Below are 21,151 nucleotides of genomic sequence, written 5' to 3'. Positions count from 1 at the left end.
AGAGAGCGTGCAAAATAAGAGTTAGGTGTATAAGACCACAGCCTAGTATTTGTGTTAGGGCCCCATACCTGGATTTCGCTTAGAGCCCCCAAATCACTAAGTCCATCCCTGAGCGCAATCATCGATGTCAGAGATCAAATGCAGCTTTTGTCGCAAATATAATCTCTATTGCTATTAAATCTCCCATGAAAAATGTATGAGTGAAATGACTTGAAACAGATCATAAGCTTTCCCATCTTCAGCAGATAGGGTAACATAAGGCGGCCCCTCTCTCATATCCCACGCTGCTCTCATTCAGAAATGAGCTCTGGCTGGGTAATTATTGAAATGAGCTCATTTCTGACAGCATCTTAAAATGACGCCAGTGGCTAATTATCATACTGTAGCTCAGGTCTTCATTTTGACTGACATTATATATTATTGCATTCTGTTCTATACCTTTGTCATGGCCTCATATTTTATAGTTATGACTCAACATCACACCTAATAATGACATGAAACAGATCATATTTTACATTCATAATTTGGCGAAATTAACATTTATTTATATATAGAAACATATCTCTACAGACTGGATTATGAAGCATACAATATATAATTAAAACTGACTTTTTTATTTTTATAAAAACCATGTAGACATACAGTATATCAACTACCAAAAATCACAAAACACAAATGATAATGATAATAGTAAATATTAAAATGGATTTTATAGATAGATAGATAGATAGATAGATAGATAGATACCCGATTCCTGTTCAAAACACTAGCTATAATTTTAGTAAATAAAAAAATAAATGAATAATTTTAAAATATCTTGTGTATTTTTGCTCAATTTGCATCAAATTATGTCAATAAAATACTGAAAGTTATGCATCTTGACCTAAGCTTTTCATAATGATATGTATTTAATTTTTACTGGCAAAAATGCATTATGCATTGACTTAATATGCCTTGTGATTTCTCTCCTCTTCATGAGAGGTAATTAGTTATCATTATGGCTTAAATGTGGCCTGTTCACATAACCATTGAAATTCATGCATGCTGCATGTGCTGAATTCCTCTAAGTGGGCTAATGAGATTACAGCAAACTAAAACAGAGATGGAGCGTCTTAGAAATTTGGGTAGCAATTGACACGCCTAATGATTTACCTTTCCAAGACATCCGGCATCTGTGTCTTTGATCCTGTGGCACTCGTCTCTAATTTTTCCTGCTTATCATCGTCCTCTCAGAAAACCAAATCAACTGGAGGAGAATTTAGGACAACAGTCACCTTTCAAACGATTGCTTTCAATCTCAAAACACTGGAGAAAACATAATTAAATGTGTTCACTTCAAATAATATCCCGCGAGGTGATTTAACTGCAGAAGCGCGGTTGCGAACGCAGCGTCCCTTAAGGAGTGACGACTTGAGTGTTTATACTATAACTTCATCTCAGTAAGAGCCTTTCTGCCCCAGATACAGTGTCACAGTCATTGATCGATGGTATTGGATGATTCATCTTCGTTAATGTGGAGGCGCTTTGATCCAGATTCGACGCTGTGGCCACAGAAAACCACAGTCTTCAAGCACATGATAGATGTGACATAAATCAAGGAACAAGAGAGATCATTTTTTTATAATGCTATATAAATCAGAGAGTTTAGATTCTGTATGTGTTGAATAAAAAACAAATACACACACAAAAAATTTAAATTTGCAAATAAATCCAAGAGAACTACTAGCAAATATACATTTATAGTTTATAAAATGCACACAGATGTCAATGGGCAATAATGATCCTTACAAATATAATTTGATGACATCTTTTATTGATATCATATGCATATAAGTAACTAAGAGTAAGTTTACTCTATATTTCTCCAGGTTCACCAGAAATGTTAATGTCTATGGGGAGGAAACAATGAATTTACATGTTGTAAATCCCACAGCTCAGCACAAACTAACATGGCAGTGCCCATCAAGCATTATAGATCAACTAACATGGTCATTATAAAGGTGTTTAAACTACCAACTACTTACATGCACATATTTGGAGAATCTGAAAATCTGAGATTTCAAAGAGAATATGTTTATTGTTATTTTCAACAACAAATGAAAAGGAAACAAATTAGGGCTGTCATGATAACCTGATTAAATTTGAGTAGCCTACTCGATTATAAAAAATCGGATTAACCAGCAAAATACAAGAAGTGGCTCATTCCACAGACGAGAATTCATTAAAAGCAATTAGACCATTTTCCAAGGCTGCAAGAAATATTAAACTATTTAAAAATCACAATAAAGCATAGTGCTATTGTGAATTCACAAAGGCTGCCATTCAATTTAATAATGTTCTGTGAGTTTAATATATGCTTTATTTATAAGCATGTAAGATATGGACACAAATACATAAATATTTTGTTACAAAAAACAAATACTTGCTCACCAAATGTATTTGAATTGTATTTAAAATACAAAATACTTGTGTGATGCATTTAATTGAAATACAAGTAATTTGCAATTTGCAATTTGAAAATACAAAAATTACAAACCATATTTACAAGCAATAATTTGAACTGCAAGACACACTGCCATTAGATTTAACAATACTGGAGTTAGATAGAAGAGAAAGAAAAAAACTGTATTGTCATACCACCTAGTCCTACTCAAGAGGATGGCTAAAGCTATTTCACTGTCAAAAGTAAAGATTTACTCCTAAAAAAATGCTGATATTTAGCTGTTAAAGGGCTCTATGTAGAATTCAGAAACCCTTATTAGTGACACCGGTGGTCATTAATTACCTGGCAGGGGAAACACCATGATCAAGAATGCGGTTCACCCAAGGTGAGGCATGACCATTGCACTCCGGCCATGCTGACCCCTGCGAATTCCCCAAATGTGGGAATCTCGACTGCATAATTCATGGTAGTGGGGGACTGCGTTTGCTCTCTCTCATTTTTATTTTTTTTTAGGGGCAGCTGTGGCCTAATAGTTAGAGGGCCGGACTAGTTACCAGAAGGTTGCCCATTCGAGTCTCGGTGCTGGCAGGAGTTGTAGGTGGAAGGGAGTGAATGAACCGTGCTCTCTTCCACTCTCAATACCCATGGCTGAAGTGCCGTTGAGCACTGAAACCCCAGTTGCTCCCCGGGCGCTGGATCTATAGCTGCCCACTGCTCCAGGTGTGTGTTCACGGTGTGTTCACTTCTCACTGCTGTGTGTGTGCACTTGGATGGGTTAAATGCAGAGCACCAATTCCGAGTATGGGTTACCATACTTGGCAAATGTCCCGACTTTCACTTTCACTTAAGTAAGCTGTGGCCAGCTACTTATTGCTCATGCCCTTAAAAACACTACATAATAAAGCGAGCAAATGATGGCCAATGTGTTTCATCGACATAATGTCAACAAATGAGTTTCATTAACCTGTTAGCCAGCACCCCCTATTATGGGACTCACAGCTGGAAGTGCTCTACCTAACTTAAAATTGGAACAGTTCCTTACTTCAGTATGTTACACACCTAATTTTGGTGTCTTCGGAAAGAAGACCCTTTGGGTTGTACTTTTTTTCAAACAGAGTTGATAATGCTCAAAAATATTAAAAGTTATAGACACTGAAGTGCCTTGAATTTTTTTTTTTACCACACTTAATTATTATTATTATTATTTTGATATACAAATACATGAAATCAGTCCTGAAGCAATCTAGAAAAGTAACGGGTTGAAAGTCAAATGTCTCATGAGTTTCTATTTCAAATCTAAAGGAGATACCATGAAAAATGAGATTCCTGCAACAATTGTTCTGAGACTATGTCTAGCCCCCACCAAATATAAAAATATTTACCAACTGTATTGAAGGGTTCTACAAACTATTTTAGTCATTAAACTTACCACTGCGTTTTTTTTTTCTTCAATTATAAAACACTAGACAGAAACTTGGACATCATATACGGTATTTGAGCACTAGAAAAATACAACAAGAATAATTTGAGTGAGAAAAATAAGAAAAATAAAAACGATTTAACTTTGTATGCCAATTACAGAACATCCTGCGATTGCTAGAAATGCAGCATTTAAAATGAATTACAATGAAAATACATGCTGATGTGCTGATGGCTAGTTATAGAGATGGTATTCATATAAATGCAGCATAAAGTCAATAAATCGCACTCTATACATATAGATGGCATTCACACCGATAGCTGTGATTACGCAGTAATAACAAGCTGATTTGCACTCAAACAGATGGTAGTCATGCAGATACAGGCACATTCAACATAAAACACACTCACACATATATAAAAAATATTGAAAAATAAAAAAAGAAAGAAAAAGGCGATCGCTAAGTTCCGCCTCCATCAGTTGACAGGTGCATCAGAGCATGCGTGTCACGGTTCATGAATCGGCTGTCTCACACTGAGGTGTCTGTGTGAGTGTAATTGTATGGGTGTGGTTACTCGTTGTGTTGATTGGGTTACCAGCTGTCGTTGATTTCACCTCCATATATAAATCAGTAAATTCCCTCTCTCATTGTCAGATCGTTGTGGTTGTTCCCTGGTGTACGTCCTGTTCTTGTGTCTCGTCAAGCCCAGTTCTCCGTTGGATTTCGTCAGTTCTTCGTGTCGTTTGGATTTCGTCAGTTCCTCGTGTCGTCTGGATGTTCCACGGTTCCTGGGTTTCTCTTCACGCTCTTCACCGCACCACCACCGGATCGCCATCTCGTCCCTGCTTCACCACCACCACCTGATTGTTTGTCCCCGGCCTGTGTCTTCACTCTGACTTTCATTATTATTATTAAACTTGTTAACTTGCATCTTGCATCCTCTCATTATTCATCACAGAACGATCTGACCAAACATGGATGCAGCAAGCACTTCTCAGCTCAAGACTCACAGTATCTCACGTTTGGACCAACAGGAAGAAAATATCTCAGGCACAGGTCGAGCAGTACAAGCACTTGTGAAGCAGGTGTCTGAGCTCACCCAACAGGTACAGCTTCTACGGACTCCCACTGCGCTCCCCACGCCGCACGTTCCCCTACCACCAGCGCCGGCAGCAGCAGAAGGACCAGAGCCACGCCTACCCACACCAGAGGGATATTCCGGTGAGCCTGAATTTTGTAGAGCATTCCTCACGAGATGTTCCATGCATTTTGCTTTACACGTACCACATACTTTTCAGAGCGAACAGACAAAGGTAGCGTTTGTACTCACCCTGCTGTCAGGAAGAGCAGCGCTTTGGGGAACGGCGGTGTGGGAGAACGGACACAACTGCTGCACCTCGTTCCAGGCACTCTCCGAAGAAATGAGGAGAGTTTTCGATCGGGCAGTGGCGGGTAAGGAGGCGACCAGATTACTCTCCGAACTGCGACAGGGAGAAAGCTAGGTGGCGGATTTTTCCATTCAGTTCCGCACCCTGGCCGCAGAGTGCCGTTGGAACGAGGAAGCGCAGTGGGATATCTTCCTGCATGGGCTGGCTGACCTCGTTTATAAGGAGATTTACGCCATGGATTTACCAGAGACACTGAACGGACTGATAGAACTTGCCCTGAGAGTGGACGCGCTTCTTAATCGCGTAACCCGGCTGATGCATCCCAGCTGTCCACAGCCCAGCTCAGAGAACCACCAGGCCGATGGTGCGAGCGTGGTCAGCCCCGCATTCGATCATGAGCCCATGCAGGTGAGGAGAGCTTGGCTTTCCCGGGAGGAGAGAGAGAGGCGGAGATCCCAGGGACTTTGCCTATACTGCAGCCGGGCAGGCCACTTCATCCACTCCTGTCCGGTAAAAGAGCAGGCCCGGTAGTAAGTATGAGGGATCTCCGCCGAGAAGCCCTCATCACCATCATCGACCCTCCTCCCGGTAAGACTGAGATGGCAGACGTCGACGCACTGCACCAATGCACTACTGGATTCGGGAGTGGAGGGTAATTTCATGGATTTTAGATTGGCTGTTCAACTGCAGATCCCCATCACTCCCCTCTCGCACCAGATCACCGTCAACGCACTCAATGGACAAGAACTTCCCCGGATCACTCATTCCACCGAAAGTATCACCCTCATCACTTCTGGCAATCACACTGAAACCCTCTCATTTCTCCTCATGGACTCACCACTTGCACCAGTGGTTTTGGGACACCCGTGGCTCTGTAACACAACCCCCGGGTCGACTGGTGCACTAACACAATTTCTACATGGAGTAACCACTGTCATGAATCTTGTTTAGTGTCTGCCTGTCCCTCTGTGTCTGGTTCTGTGTTTCAGAGTAAGGCAGCGGATTTGTCTAACGTGCCCGCGGAGTACCTCGACCTGAAGAAAGTGTTCAGTAAGTCCCGTGCTGCTTCTCTCCCTCCGCATCGTTCCTATGACTGTGCGATAGATCTTCTGCCAGGTAAGACTCCGCCTAAGGGCAAACTTTACTCTCTTTCTGTTCCTGAGAGGGAGGCCATGGAGAAATATATTTCTGATTCTCTGGGCTCTGGGTTCATCCAGCCTTCCTCTTCTCCTGCTGGGGCGGGGTTCTTTTTCGTTGGAAAGAAGGATGGTTCTCTGCGACCTTGCATTGACTACCGAGAGCTGAACAACATCACGGTAAAGAATTCTTATCCTTTGCCGTTGATGTCTTCAGCTTTCGAGAGGTTGCAGGGAGCATCCATTTTCACGAAACTGGACTTAAGGAATGCATATCATTTGGTTCGCATCAGGAAGGGGGATGAATGGAAAACCACTTTTAATACCCCCAGGGGGAACTTTGAATATTTGTTATGCCCTTCGGGCTTTCCAACAGCCCAGCGGTTTTCCAGGCACTCGTGAATGACATGTTGAGAGATATGGTAGATCAATTCATATATGTTTACCTGGATGATATATTGATTTTCTCTTCGTCTCTCCAGGAACACGTTCAACACGTCAGACGAGTGCTCCAGAGACTCTTAGAGAATGGGCTTTTTGTCAAGGTGGAGAAATGCTCGTTTCATGCACAGTCTGTTCCCTTTACGGTCCCTTTAGGGTTACGGTCCATTGGAGAGAAGTTGGTTTCCTGCTAGGGACATTCTGGATCACTTCCTTATCGATGATTACAATCGACAGGTAAGGTTGTCTGGGAACGCCAGGAGGCGTTCCTAAGGGGAGGGGTACTGTCACGGTTCATGAATCGACTGACTCACACTGAGGTGTCTGTGAGTGTAATTGTGTGGGTGTGGTTACTCGTTGTGTTGATTAGTGTCACCAGCTGTCGTTGATTTCACCTCCATATATATATCAGTAAATTCCCTCTCTCATTGTCAGATCGTTGTGGTTGTTCCCTGGTGTGCGTCCTGTTCTTGTGTCTTGTCAAGCCCATTTCATCAGTTCCTCGTGTCGTCTGGATGTTCCACGGTTCCTGGGTTTCTCTTCATGCTCTTCACCGCACCACCACCGGATTGCCATCTCGTCCCTGCTTCACCACCACCACCTGATTGTTTGTCCCCGGCCTGTGTCTTCACTCTGACTTTCATTATTATTATTAAACTTGTTAACTTGCATCTTGCATCCTCTCATTATTCATCACAATGCTTCACGAACCATCACAAGAGAGCGCCAAAATTCAAATAAGCTTTTGAAAAAAAAAATCTTCCGCATATCTTTACCCTTTTTTTTTTTGGCGGATCATCTCATTCTGTTTGTGAAACTGTACGCTACAAAACCATACCGTTTTTTTACTACCAAGAAGCAGTTTCTGAGCCTGAGTTATTCCATAACAGACACAAACAATACTGTCCTTGAAGAACTGAAACATAAAAAAGGAATTATCATCCATATTACAATGTTATTACTTTGTTGGAATAAACGTGCTCCATGAGATGTCGTTCAGTGGACCCTTACCTTTCTAACTAAACCGGGATTTACAGCTGTGGATGTGTTTATGACTCATTATTACGACGAATCTGGTATGTACTGTGTTTTCATTTTTCATGTTTTGATGAGTACCGCTTACACAAATTTAGCAAATACATACTTTATAAGCTTTCCATTGAAGAACAGCGATCTGTTGTCAATGCTTGAGGCTTAGATCTTTATAATGATATATAGTTTGTCAAGATTACATTTGTCCCGTTTCATTTAATCTATTTGTAAATATTGACACTTGCGAACACGGGGAGTTGAGGACGCTGGCGTCGGGGTGCGGGTTAACACATTGTCTCCATTCACAGTAAATGCTGCTCCACACAAACTAACTTAGCTTACATACTAGGACTGTCTCAAACTCCATCCTTGCATATGCTGTGAGTCTGAGTTTTTTATAACGTTCATCTGAAAACAATGTACAAGTTATACATTAAGGCGATACATGTTACCTAAAAAAAAAAAAAAAAAAAAAAAACTCATGCTGGGGGATGAGCTAGAATATTTCAAACTCAAATGTGAAAGGCTTAAGTAGGTACAAACAAACACACAAATACACATACATTCAAAACTGAAATGAATTAAATTGCTTTAGCCACTATTACTATTATTAGTGCAATATCAAAAGTACATTAGTCTAGAAACAGACCAGAGTACAGTTAAATCAAGCTGAACATATGGCATACTTTAGTTCCTCTGAACGAGAACCAGACTTATTCCAGTGACTTTAGCTGAAGTGTATTAGCAGTATTCATGCATGAGATGTTATGAGACACTCGTCATGTCTCCATCATAACATCATTCTGCAGCGTGACGACTGACATCTTCCGGTCAAGATGGCGCCGAGCATGGCAGCCATGTTGCGAACTCTGAGTAAACTAATTTCATTCATTATGTCATTTTTCATATGTTTTAATTGTTATTTTGTTTTTATACGTTTTGGATTTTGTTAGTATTACTGTCTTTGATATACACATGCTTTTAAACATTGGTTCCTACGTCGCGCAACTCAAACTGGACTTTGAGTTCTTGAACACCGGCACTTAGTTTACAGACACCACATCAGAGCCCTTTGTCTGGGCCGCACGTTTGTGACCGAGGAAATGCCACCGGTAAAGGGAGAAGAGAGCAGGCCTCCTTGTCAAACTCAGACATTGTCCCTTCTGACCTCCTCTCCCAACCATTTTGCTGGCTAACAATGGACAACAAACTCTGTAAACTGTGGGCACGCATCTCATACCAGTCAGAAACAAGGGACTGCTGCATTATTTACCTCACAGAAACTTGGATGTCTGCAGAGGTACCAGACTCAGCCATCGAGCTTACTGATTCTCTGTGCACCACTCAGGACATTTCGGGATGCCTACAAATCCCTCCCCGCCCACTTTTCAGCAAATCAGATCACTCTTCCATTCTGCTAATACCTGTTTATAGGCAGAAACTGAAATGGAAGGCACCCGCCCTCAGGACATTTCAATGTTAGTCGGATCAATCAGATGCTGTACTACTATAGGACTGTTTGATCACGTGGACTGGGATATGTTCCGGGCAGTTTCTGATGACGACATTGAGGCATACTCAGACACTGTAACGTGTTTCATTAGGAAGTGTGTAGATGATGTCATGCAGACAAAAACAATCCTAATCTAACCCAACAAAAAAACATGGATTAACAGCGATGTTTGAGCAGCCTTTTCAGCACATACATTTGCTTTTAAATCTGAAGACCCTGACAATCGCAAACAAGCCAGTTATGATCTCAGGACATCAATGCCGCCAAACACCAATAAAAAAAACAAAGTTGAAGAACAATTCAACACCAACAACGCAAAGCATGTGGCAGGGAATCAAAAACATCACCGATTTTAAAGGGTATAAACCAGCTACTGTGAACATTGCCCATCTTCAGCAAGTGTTTTGAGAGATTCAGACACTACATCTGCTCTGTGCTGACTGCCTTACTAGATCCGCTACAATTTGCATATCGTATCAACCGTTCTACGGAAGATGCTGTTGCTTTCACACTACACACTGCTCTCTCCCACCTGGAAAATAAGAACACCTATGTGAGAATGCTGATTGTGGACTACAGCTCAGCATTTAACACCATAGTGCCTGCCACACTTGTTGCGAAGCTCCAGACTCTGGGACTAAACAGATCTCTGTGCAGCTGGATCCTGGACTTCCTGACAGGCAGAAGTCAGGTGGTCAGAATGGTCAACAGCACTTCATCCCCACTGACCCTCAACACTGGTGCTCCTCAGGGCTGTGTCCTCAGCCCACTCCTGTACTCCCTATAGACACATGACTGTGCAGCCACACACAGCTCCAATGTCTGAAGTACTGAAGAAGGCACATCAACGCCTCTTCTTCCTAAGACAGCTTACAGAGGAAACAGAGGAAATTTTGAATGAGCCCCAACATCCTCAGAACATTTTACACCTGCACTGTGGAGAGCATCCTGGTTTGCAAACAGCACCACTGTCAATCGCAAAGCTCTGCAAAGGGTCGTGCGAACTGCCTGCCACATTGTTAGAGGTGAGCTTCCCTCCCTCCAGGACATCTACACCAGGTGATGCATAAGGAAAACCCAGCCACCCATCCCACAGACTGCTCCCTCTGCTGCGCTCAGGAAGACATCTCCGCAGCATCCGATCCCACACTAGCCGACTGAGGGATAGCTTTTTCCCTCAGGCTATCAGACAAATGAACACTCAGAACTAATACATCCTACAGCACACTACAGCAAACTCCCACAACACGGTATGCCACATACTGCACTTTAACTCCAACACAGTTCAATACTGGACTATATGTACTGCAATAAATACAATAATGTATCTGCTACCACTGGATACCATCCAATACACATCCATGATATTTTGCGTATCCAGTTCATGTTTAATCTGTTGCACATTGGCATATATTATGTGAAACTATGTCTTTATTGCTAATATGTCTAATAGTACAGTGTGTGTACTGAGTATATGTACTGTAAATGTATATTGCACATTGTCATCTGTATAAGTCTGTATGTCTATATGTAAATGGTTTCTGCATTGTCTGGAGCACGCTCCCAAGAATTTCACTCTCCAAGGCACATGTGCTGTGGTGATGTGACAATAAAAGTGATTTGATTTGATTTGATTTTGACATTCAACCACACGGCTGTCAAATGCACGCATGCTGAAGCTTCAGAATACAGATGCTGTGAGACACAATTAAACCAGAGGTATTTTAACTGCATCATATTACTATCATTTTGATAGCAACATATGTTCTTCCCCTGTGCATACAGGCAACCTAGAGAATGATGTTCATTATTGTCTACATGCTAAAAAACAAAAAAACAAATTGCATATTTGCTTGCACAGCAAAACTGATAGAACAAATGAGTTTTATAGAATCATGGACCTGCAAATTCCACAGATGTTTTAAAAAAAAAAGTCACTCATAGACTGTAATGTAGAACAACTACTTGAAATATAATAAAGTGAAATAACTAATGAAGTTGTTTTTATATGCAAACACTCGTTTTGTGTATGTCTACCCATAATTCAGTCGATGAACAATAATACTTTCATGTGGATTTTAGCCCTCAAACTCACATCAGTTCCGTTGATTTTCAATTTCGAAGATTAATGCTAAGAGTAGATAAAATAAAACTAAAATCAACTCATCTGAACATCACAGAGTGAACAGAAATATGATTATAGAATGATTGATTCTCACATTAAACCATCCTGCAAGATATATCTGTTATTTTTGATGAGATTTCTTAGTGAAAGGCTACATTTGGAAGGGGAAACATAAGAAATCCAGGATAAAGCAGCTGTAATTCTCCTTAAATCTTACATTTTTGGCAAATTTCCTGTGACGCTCCTCATAAATCCATTCAAAAGATGATAACTCCACAACCAGTCTTCAAATGTTCCCTGTGACACCAATTGATGTAGATGAAAGTCCTTTTCCCAGCGATTTCCTCAAACATACCTCTTTATCAGTGAGAGATGCCCACCACAACACCATTTAAACGCAGGGAAAACTTTTATTGCTCAAAAGCTGCTCTTTATTTTGTCTTTACTACTACTACTAATGATAACAATTTATATTATTATTATTATAGTATATATATATATATATATATATATATATACACACACACATACAGGACTTGACATTAACACCCGCCAAATGCGGGTGGATTTTGCTCGTGGCGGGTAACACAGTGACTCCAACTAGCCACTTTGGAGGGTTGAATAATTGTAGTGTTTTTAAAAGGCATCTGAAATAAGCCATATTGCAGTTTGACACTACAACTCCCATGAGTATAACATGCACACTAGTGATGCGCGGGTCAGGGTTTTTTCCGTCCCACTTTTATGAAATTATTTGGCGCAGGTTATTAGGCGGCTTATTATAATTCAGCTATCAAACTGCCCAGCTATTTCACCGCATTTCACACACACGTGCAAATGCAGCCTGTGAAGTCTCGATCCACAAACACGTACATCGTCTGCAGATATAAGGTATTTTATTGCACTTTAACAAGTAATCTAAATGGCCTATATATGTGCAATATTTTAAACAAGCCCTCACTAACTGAGTTTAATGCCACAGTTATGTTAGAATTCATCTCATTCTTGTTTCTGCGTCAGCCTCCAAATATATGAACTTACCTGTTTTGAATACTTTATATTTAAAGTGTTCGTTTATGTCCAATATTAGTGTTAAACTGTTGGACTTCAAATGAAATCTACTATCGATTTTCACCGTTGACTGATTCTGCAGAACATTTAGACTGATGAACAAAACATTGAAACATGTTTTTAAACATTCATTAAATGATATGCTAAGCATAGGATAAGCATATCATTTAATGAATTGACAGCCTAGCAGCCAATCTCCAACATGTTAAACACTAAGCAATAATTTTGGATTTAATAATTTTTAGAGTTTACACCAAAAAATACACCATCTCCATATCGGGCTCCTGGAGTCAGCGGCCATTCCTCCTCCATGGCTCCTTCCTCTGTTGGCTCCACCATGGGCTGTCAATACGGCTGCCGGACTCCTCCTGCTCCAAGTCCCTCCTGGCTCCTCCCTCCTTCATCTCCTCCCTGGACTTTGTCTGCCGGCCCCCTACTGGGTGTCTGTCCTCCTTAGTTCCCCATGTCACCCTCCCAGTTGTTGTCTATGGTGCGAGGACTCACCCTCTAGGAAGGACCATAGACCTGTTTTTGTTGTTTTGCTCCTCACCCCTAACATTTGACAAGTGTCACAACCCTGTTATAATAATTTTTTATAATTTTAATAATAAACAGGGGATCTGGTGTCCTCGTCGTGCTTCGGGGTTCGTGTAGGTCAGGCAGTGTTCATGGAGGAAGGGTCCAGGTAAGGGCAGAGTCCATGCGGGGTGTGAGGGGCGGCGGCTTCTTCTAGCAGCCACATCCTTCTCGTTGGCCACGGCGCTTGCAGGGGATGGACGGCCCGGCATCCTGGCCTGTCGGCCGTGTAAACGGGTGTGAATCTCGTCCGGACCATGGGTCCGGCAGCTCATGTCTCTGGTGGCGCAGGAGTCCCTCAATACACCCTTCCTGGACCCACGAGGACACCAGTGTGCATTGAACGGGAAGAGACCGGTCTCTCGAGGAAAGGCGCGTTGGGCTTTTAAACCGCGGCTGTGATTAGGCTCCATTTATGTCAGGCGTGCCCCATCACACGCTGCCAGTCCTGGCTCATCCAGCGCCCCTCCTCTCTCACGCACACCCACTCCTGTCGGGAGCCTGGTGAAGGGCGGCGATTTATATATATATATATATATATATATATATTAGGGCTTTAATAATTCACTCATTTTCTCGATGCATCAATTACAAACCCTGACAATGCAATGCATCGATCTTATTATTATTATTATTATTATTATTATTATATGTTTTTGGCTCGCATGTTTTGGCCTTCCGCTGCAGAACCTCTAGAGGTAGCAGCTTCCACTGCAGAACCACCCGAGGTGGCGGTGTCCACTACTGAACTCTTAGTCTGTCCTACCACGGTTGTGAAGGCAGTTTATGAACTCATAGTCTGCCTTGTTATGACCAATGTGTGTTTTCACATCTTTTATTTTGTAATTTGATTTATGCTGTTAGTGTCATGCTTCCCTTGCCCTCATAATATCCTGCTACTGGTTCCTTTGTTCAATGTGTCAAGTTCTCAGTGGTTGGTTTAGTCATGTGTCTTGTTCCCCATTGGTTGACCATTATTGTTTGCTATAAGTAGCCCTAGTTTTCTGAGGATAACGTTTTAGATGGAATTATTTTCTTTAGTTAAGTCTATCAGCGGTTTGCGGTTTAAGTTATGTTGTGGCATGACACTATATTCCTACTGGCACTAGTTGCTGGAACACAAAAGTACTTCTTGCCTAATTTTGCGATGACATTGCGTATTTTTGCCAACTTTGGCACATAATTTACTACAACATTTGCAATATTCTGTAATTGTATACTGCTTAATCAATTGTGAGGTGCATTTTTGTTCTGGTACATTATGTAGGATAGGCTATGACTTTTGCTGCACGATATCACAGACATTATAGCTTTATTTCCAGTTGCAATTTATTTTAGTGTGCTTTACTGTGTACATTCACACAAACTTCATTCATACACTACCGTAAAAAAACAAAAACAACCTTTTGATCGTACTTCAGTCAAAGGTGTGATTGCATTAAAAATTAAGAGTGAAGTGAAGCTTTACCGAATGATGAAATGAGATTGAAATGTTTGGGCGTTGATGGCCCCTTGTGTTTCTGGGCTGTGTATTACAAGAGAATAAACGACTCATGTCATATTCAGTTTTGTTTCTGTGTGTCAGAACTATATGTGCCTGAATGATTAAAACATTACCAGCGATACACATAGTATAAGTATGTCATTTACCACTTGAATAATAAAGCAATTGACAACTGAATAGGAAAGTTTGCTTATTAGAATGCATATTTCTAGAATATTCTACATGACATTATTCTACATCCCTAATCCTACCCAATATCTACACTTAACAACTACCTTACTAATTATTAATAAGCAAAAAAATGTGGAATTTATTGAGGGAAAAGTCATAGTTAATAGTGATTAAGTGTTCCCTATTCTAAAGTGTTACCACTATCTCAATATCAAATGTGTCTCTTATGTACAGTAGCAATGAGACCAGATGGGGTGCAAAAGGGAAAAAGCCCTGAGAAAAACACCAAGTAATCTCACATGGATATCTTACCAATGTCTCAAACTGTATTCAAATTGTATTCACAAATCTCAATGTGAACTCAAATAGCTCAAATAGCAAGGTCATGACCAACTAAGGGCAAGCTTAAACCAGCTGCCATACATCAAAACCCAAATAAATAACCAGCATATGCTTGTTTTTCACAGGTTATTGGCTCATTTGTGTCTATTTTTTTCTCACAAGAAAGGAGAGACATCTGAGACATCTGAGGCACTTCAGTGTGGGTTTCTAGTTCCCACAGAATTATGAATTTTGCAATCAATTTTCAAACAGTGATCAGAAAAATGCCCTAAAACATTAATGTTTCATGTTCTTGCAGCATGTTCACTTGTTATCTATAAAACTTAAATTAAGTTAAACTACCATGAACATAACAAAGTTAATTTTATTATTGATGTGCTTAAAGGAAAACAAACTCTTTGGCTTTTGTCAAGGTAATTTGGCTTTGAGAAATTATCTGGCTTTGTGTAAATTTTGCTTAAGCCAACAAACAGCTTGTTTTACAAACTCTCAAGGCTGTGGATGCTCTTTAGTATTCATGATCCAACACTGTGCAGTAATCAGAAAAAACATAAAGTTTAACACTACAAGTAACTTTCATCATCAGCAAGTGAAAATGGTGCATTTGATCACTTCCCATCTCTAAAATTCAACACTAATATATAAATTAACTTTTAACACTCCTAAAATCTTGCTGCTTTTCAAGACCAAACCAAAATCAGCTCTAAAAATGAAGTAAAAAAAATTACCTAAAAAGGGATATTATAAAACAAATAAATACATCAAAAAGAGAGAAACCTGAAACTATAGAAATTAAAGATAAATACATAAATACTAGTGTCGATATTTCAGCTGATATTTGGCATTTTTTAAATATCTGCATCGGTCGATAAGTTTTTCTGATTGGCCGATTTGTTAGAGGAGGGACTTATTGTGTAGTCACTTTTATTTTATTTTAGCGGTGCTGAGAAAGGCAGCGCCTGAGCGTCACATAGTGCTCACATTCTCCCTCTTGCTTACTGTCGTTGTTAACCGTTCTGTCTTATATGGATAGAAGTATGTCTAATAATCCGATAGAATGGTTAAACAAAGGAATTAATTTATACAGAAAGTATTACAACGATTGCTTTTACATTATTAGTAATAGAAAGGCAAACATTATACTTTCTCGTTTGCATTTTTATCCAACATGATCGCGTGTTCTCTGCGTGATGGTCAGTCCATGTGAAGTGAATACTTTACACTTTAAAATGGAAGTTAAGCAGTCAGTTAAGTTAACATTATTTAGTAAAGTGATTTCCAGTTTGATAAAAAAAAAAATATGTATAACAAAAAATGATTAATGTAACCATTTTAAAGAAAAAAAGTTGTTTTGTTATAGCTTTTGGAGCAATGGCAAATTATTCTGCGCTTTATGCATTTGCGCAGTCATACTCATGTTATTTTCACTGTGTGCTGTATGTAAAATGAGTGTTACCCTGGCTTTTTTCGAAAAAATATGATTCCCAATGCACACAAACTTCCCAGAATACTGAGTGGCCTGTTGGTTACAGTATAAGTATGTTTATTTATATATATATATATCGGCCCCCTGCTTTCCAAGATACTGGCATCGGCTTTTAATAAACCAATATCCATTTGAGTCTTCTTTATGGTCCGGTTAGACTGGACCTTAAATTGATCGTTAAATTTTATATGATATATTTTTTTATAAGATATGTTGATATTAATTAATTGTTTTACAAAGATAATTGTTTTACTGAAAGCTGTTAATGCACAATCACTGTTTGCTTACTTATTTTTGGTTTTAAAATTATGACAATTATAATAAAAGAAAAGGAAAATAAAATGTAATCATTGTATTTTTAATACTCACATTTTGTTTTAAAGTATAGTATCATCACACTTTATTATTATTATTTTTTTAAACTAGAAAAGATCACTCTAATGTGCCAAGCCATCAGTACCAAACCAAACTGAAAACTTTGGTTATTAAAAAAAAAAAAAAAAAAATCAAGGTATGTACCGAATTGTGGATTTACAGTATTGTTGTATCCCTGTATATATCGTATGCATGTGTGTGTGTGTATAGTATATTATTAATTTTATTTTATTTTTTTTCTTGGTCAGTAGAATGAATGTAAAAAAAAAACATACAAACAAATCCATGAATAAAAAGTCTTTCTGCAGACAGCTTCAGTCTGTTTAACATTGTGTCAAAAGTATCTAACTCTTCTGCTGCTGTTATTTCTTACTGCAGAAAGTCTAAAAGCGATAGGATATGTAAGGCTGACACAGGCTGTAGAGAAAAACACTTTGTGACTGAATCATTGATGCGTGTTTTTTTCTAGTGGTGAGAGTTAGCGCTCGCGGTCCCAAGGGTGAGAAATGAATCGCACACCCTGACGTTATGATAATGATGACAGTAAAAATAACATTGGTATAACAGAGGTCATTACCCATGGTAAATATTCACAGGAGCCTATCTGACACTGTCTATCCTCTTGTTTTTCTTTATGGCAGGCGTCAAAACGAACACCGAACATGCAGTGGCACTTCTACAAAAGGCGCTGAAATATTCATGTGTGAGTTTGTCATCATTTCCATATTTAAATGAGTCTGGCTAACCTCAGGGGTGATGAGCTCCCTGCTGACTGGGTGAACTGGGTAATTTCTGCTGAACTAAAATGACTGACCTTGAACAGGTAAAGCTCGAGGACGCGTTTACTCTCAGTACTCAGGGACCAATGACTTCTAACATTTCTTATGTTCTCAAGGGCTTGTATCACAGTTTGACCTTACATTTACAGGATCCTCTGGTGAAAACAAAACACAAGCTCCCTTTCCGCATTATTATCTGGAAACTGCATGAGAAATACATTTTCACTTCTCTAAATAAATAAAATAAAATAAAAACAAATACATTTTAGTTAGAGATGATGTCTCGTAAACCCTGGCTGACATCAAAATACTAAAATAAATAAATAAATAAATAAATAAATGGAAACTACAAAAAAAAAATTTTTTTTGACAAATCCAAAAATATAAACACATTCATTTTAGTTTTTGATGCATATCATAAAACTGTCACGGTTATGTTCTGTTCTTGGACTGTGAGTTGGTTTCCATTTATCCCATGTGCCCAGTTTTACTTTTTTTAGTTGCCTTGATTAGTTTATTCTGTTCACCGGTGTTTGTTAATCATCTCATTTGTTCCCTCGTTTAGTTTCTGTATAATTTCTCCTTGTTCTGAACAGTCCTTTGCTGGTTATTGTTTGATGTTAGATGATGTTTGTGCTGCATTTTCCTTGAGTTTCTCCAGTGTTTCTTCTGTGAATTTGTTAAAGGACTGTTATGTGGAATTTTCTGTCGTCTTGTGCTCCTTACAGCACCAACATAAGACAAAAACTGCATTTAGCATGAAAATGACATTATAGATGTCAAGGACAACAGACTGTGCTGAGACATTAAATATGGTATATATTTAAATGATATCAGTTAGCTCATTAATCTAAATAAACAAACTTTAGTACACTTTAAATAAAACTAACAATGAAGTGTGTGTGTGTGTGTGTGTGTGTGTGTGTGTGTGTGTGTGTGTGAGAGAGAGAGAGAGAGAGAGAGAGATTTAAAAAAATAAAAAAATGTTTCCTAAAATTCAGTGATATAAAAAAATCTCAAATTATTTATTTTAGTTACTTATACTACTACTACTATTATTAAATTTTAATGAATTGTAAATCTAAATAAACAAAACATGCATGCATACATTTAAAACTAATAGAACTAAATAGTTTGAAAAAGATAAACAAGAATTGTTTTATGACAATATTAAGTTTATATACAGATAAATAAAAAATTGATGTCAGGACCACCAATGAAACCCAATCAACTACATCCTTATGACACATCTGCTTTACATTCAATGGCCCATCAGATTACAGCATTGCCATCTAGTCTGATTGTGATCACACACACATGCTGTCTGATCCCTGTTTCTTGCTGTAATCCATCTCAGCCAGAAGAAGTGGATTAGCTCACGTATGACGGTCCTGGAAGGATGCCAGACGTTAATCGCAGCTCTGTCACTAGATTTCAGCATCTCATGGGGAAACAAATTAGCGTTCGATGTGAGTTTTTCAGAATCTGGCCAAAAGAAAACATCTTAAAGGCTATAATCAGGCTGCCTACCTTCAGCCTGCGCAGTACAGACTTATGATGTCTTAAAATGCAACCTACGTAGGAAGCGACTGAATTTAAGCACCTTAGTTTTCAGAGACTTTCTCAAGAAAAGTGGGACACTGAGATAATAAAGCAGTCGATTGTTCTTCAGTGCATGAATTTCAGAACATCAGAGAGAAGATATATAGCAGTGATCTTAAGGGATAGTTCACACAAAAATGAAAATTTGCTGTTAATTTACTCACCGTCAGGCCATCTAAGTTGTATTTTACTTTTTTTCTTCAGTAGATCAGTGATCAAAGTCAATGGCTACCGGCACATTTAGAGTTAGGAAAAAAAATTAAAAAAATAATCACATCAGGCAACACAAAATGAATACCTTTGGCATACATGAATCATGCATTAGAAAGAAGGAGTGAAATAAAAGTTTTTAAGGTTTCTTATGGTTTATGTAAAAAGGTTAGCTGATGAAGACTGTTCACTTAATATGCATTAGACATTATTGGGCACTTTAATAATATTGTGTATAAGTTTCAAAGTGACAGTAACATCAACGACCACGGTTTAAGTCTTCTGTTTAACTGATGAAAATTTTTTTTACAAAAAATTATTGGATAGCCTGAGGATGCCAATTTAGATTTTTGGATGAACGGCCTTTAACGGCTTGTTTGCATCAGTTAGTCTTGAAACAAGGAGAACGCCCCGTCTGTGTTTTCTGCATTTCATTTCTGAGTGTTTGTCCCCTGGGCTTCCTGTGCACTTTTACAGAGACAGAGCATCAGACATCTCATGCAGGCTTTTTTGACATTTCTGCAGTGTTTGTAGATCACTACACAGTGTGTTTTATCTTCAGAAACAAGTGTTTCAGGGTGTTTTTTTTTCTGTTGCGTACATGAGGATGGAAAGAAGAATTCTGACTTGTATTAGCACATGATGGTTGTTTATGGTTATATCAATATGTTTGAGATAAAATACTAGTGTACTTCTACTGTTTAATGCACATTATGCACTGCTTATATGATACAGACAGTATATTAACAGTATGAAAAATGCAATAATAAATATTTCAAACCATATCAACATCACTACACACTACTGTTTCTGTGATGTACTATGTGGTTCTGAACAAAGCCATTAGTTGTGACTATATTTCATATATAATATATTAGAATGAGGTCTAAAAATGATTTATTATTAAGATGAAACATTTCAATAACAAAAACAACGACAACAACTGTTTCTACTGTACATTATTGTTACTCCTCTATGCCTCGCCTTCTGAAACGTGTCGATTTTTACAAGGCTTATCGGTCTGAAAAGTGAGGTGTGCTCTGATTGGCCAGGTATCCAGTGCATTGTGATTGGCCGAATACCACAAGCTTGTGACGGAAATGTTACGCCCCTCAACATATTGTGATGCACTGTTCGGCCGGAGTGACGAGAAATAACCATAAAACCCATTATAAATGTGATAAAAACATGATTTCTAGTCGTGTCTTCTTTTGGAAGGCCAAACAAAGTAGTTTCGCTTTCTCGATGTAACGGCGTCACACACCTTGAGTAAACGGAGGCCAGAGGCCTAGAGTGAGTCGTGGCCTAGAGTGAGGATTCTAAGAAGGAGCGTCCGTTGGGTTTGTGGCAACCACATGTGACGACCCTGGGCTAGACTCTGCTTTGTCCATGGTGAAAGCCAATCCGGCGATCCACAGTGCAAAGTTGATGTATTTCCTCAGCAACCAGCACTGATCAGCTCAAGGCATGATGAAACAGATATCGTCCTCTTTTGGAAGGCCAAACAACGTAGTTTCACTTTCACAGTGAAACGCA

General features: G+C 39.1%; 1 protein-coding gene, 1 long non-coding RNA gene and 1 other non-coding gene across 5 annotated transcripts in view; 1 reads left to right on the top strand and 2 right to left on the bottom strand.

Moving 5' to 3' along the window:
- LOC132142418 (uncharacterized) overlaps positions 1–21,151 on the bottom strand; it is a 1,026,371-nt gene that overhangs the window by 900,430 nt on the left and 104,790 nt on the right. The gene's annotated exons all lie outside the window — the stretch shown is intronic.
- The window catches only part of LOC132142416 (neural cell adhesion molecule 2-like), a 409,999-nt gene that overhangs the window by 305,322 nt on the left and 83,526 nt on the right, over positions 1–21,151 (bottom strand). The gene's annotated exons all lie outside the window — the stretch shown is intronic.
- On the top strand, positions 2,778–2,941 carry LOC132142928 (U1 spliceosomal RNA). Its single transcript, XR_009434120.1, has one exon. It is a non-coding gene; the product is annotated as a U1 spliceosomal RNA (small nuclear RNA).

This window comes from Carassius carassius, chromosome 6 (genome assembly GCF_963082965.1).
Source record: "Carassius carassius chromosome 6, fCarCar2.1, whole genome shotgun sequence".
NCBI lineage: Eukaryota > Metazoa > Chordata > Actinopteri > Cypriniformes > Cyprinidae > Carassius > Carassius carassius.
This window is presented reverse-complemented; position numbering and strand designations above follow the sequence as displayed.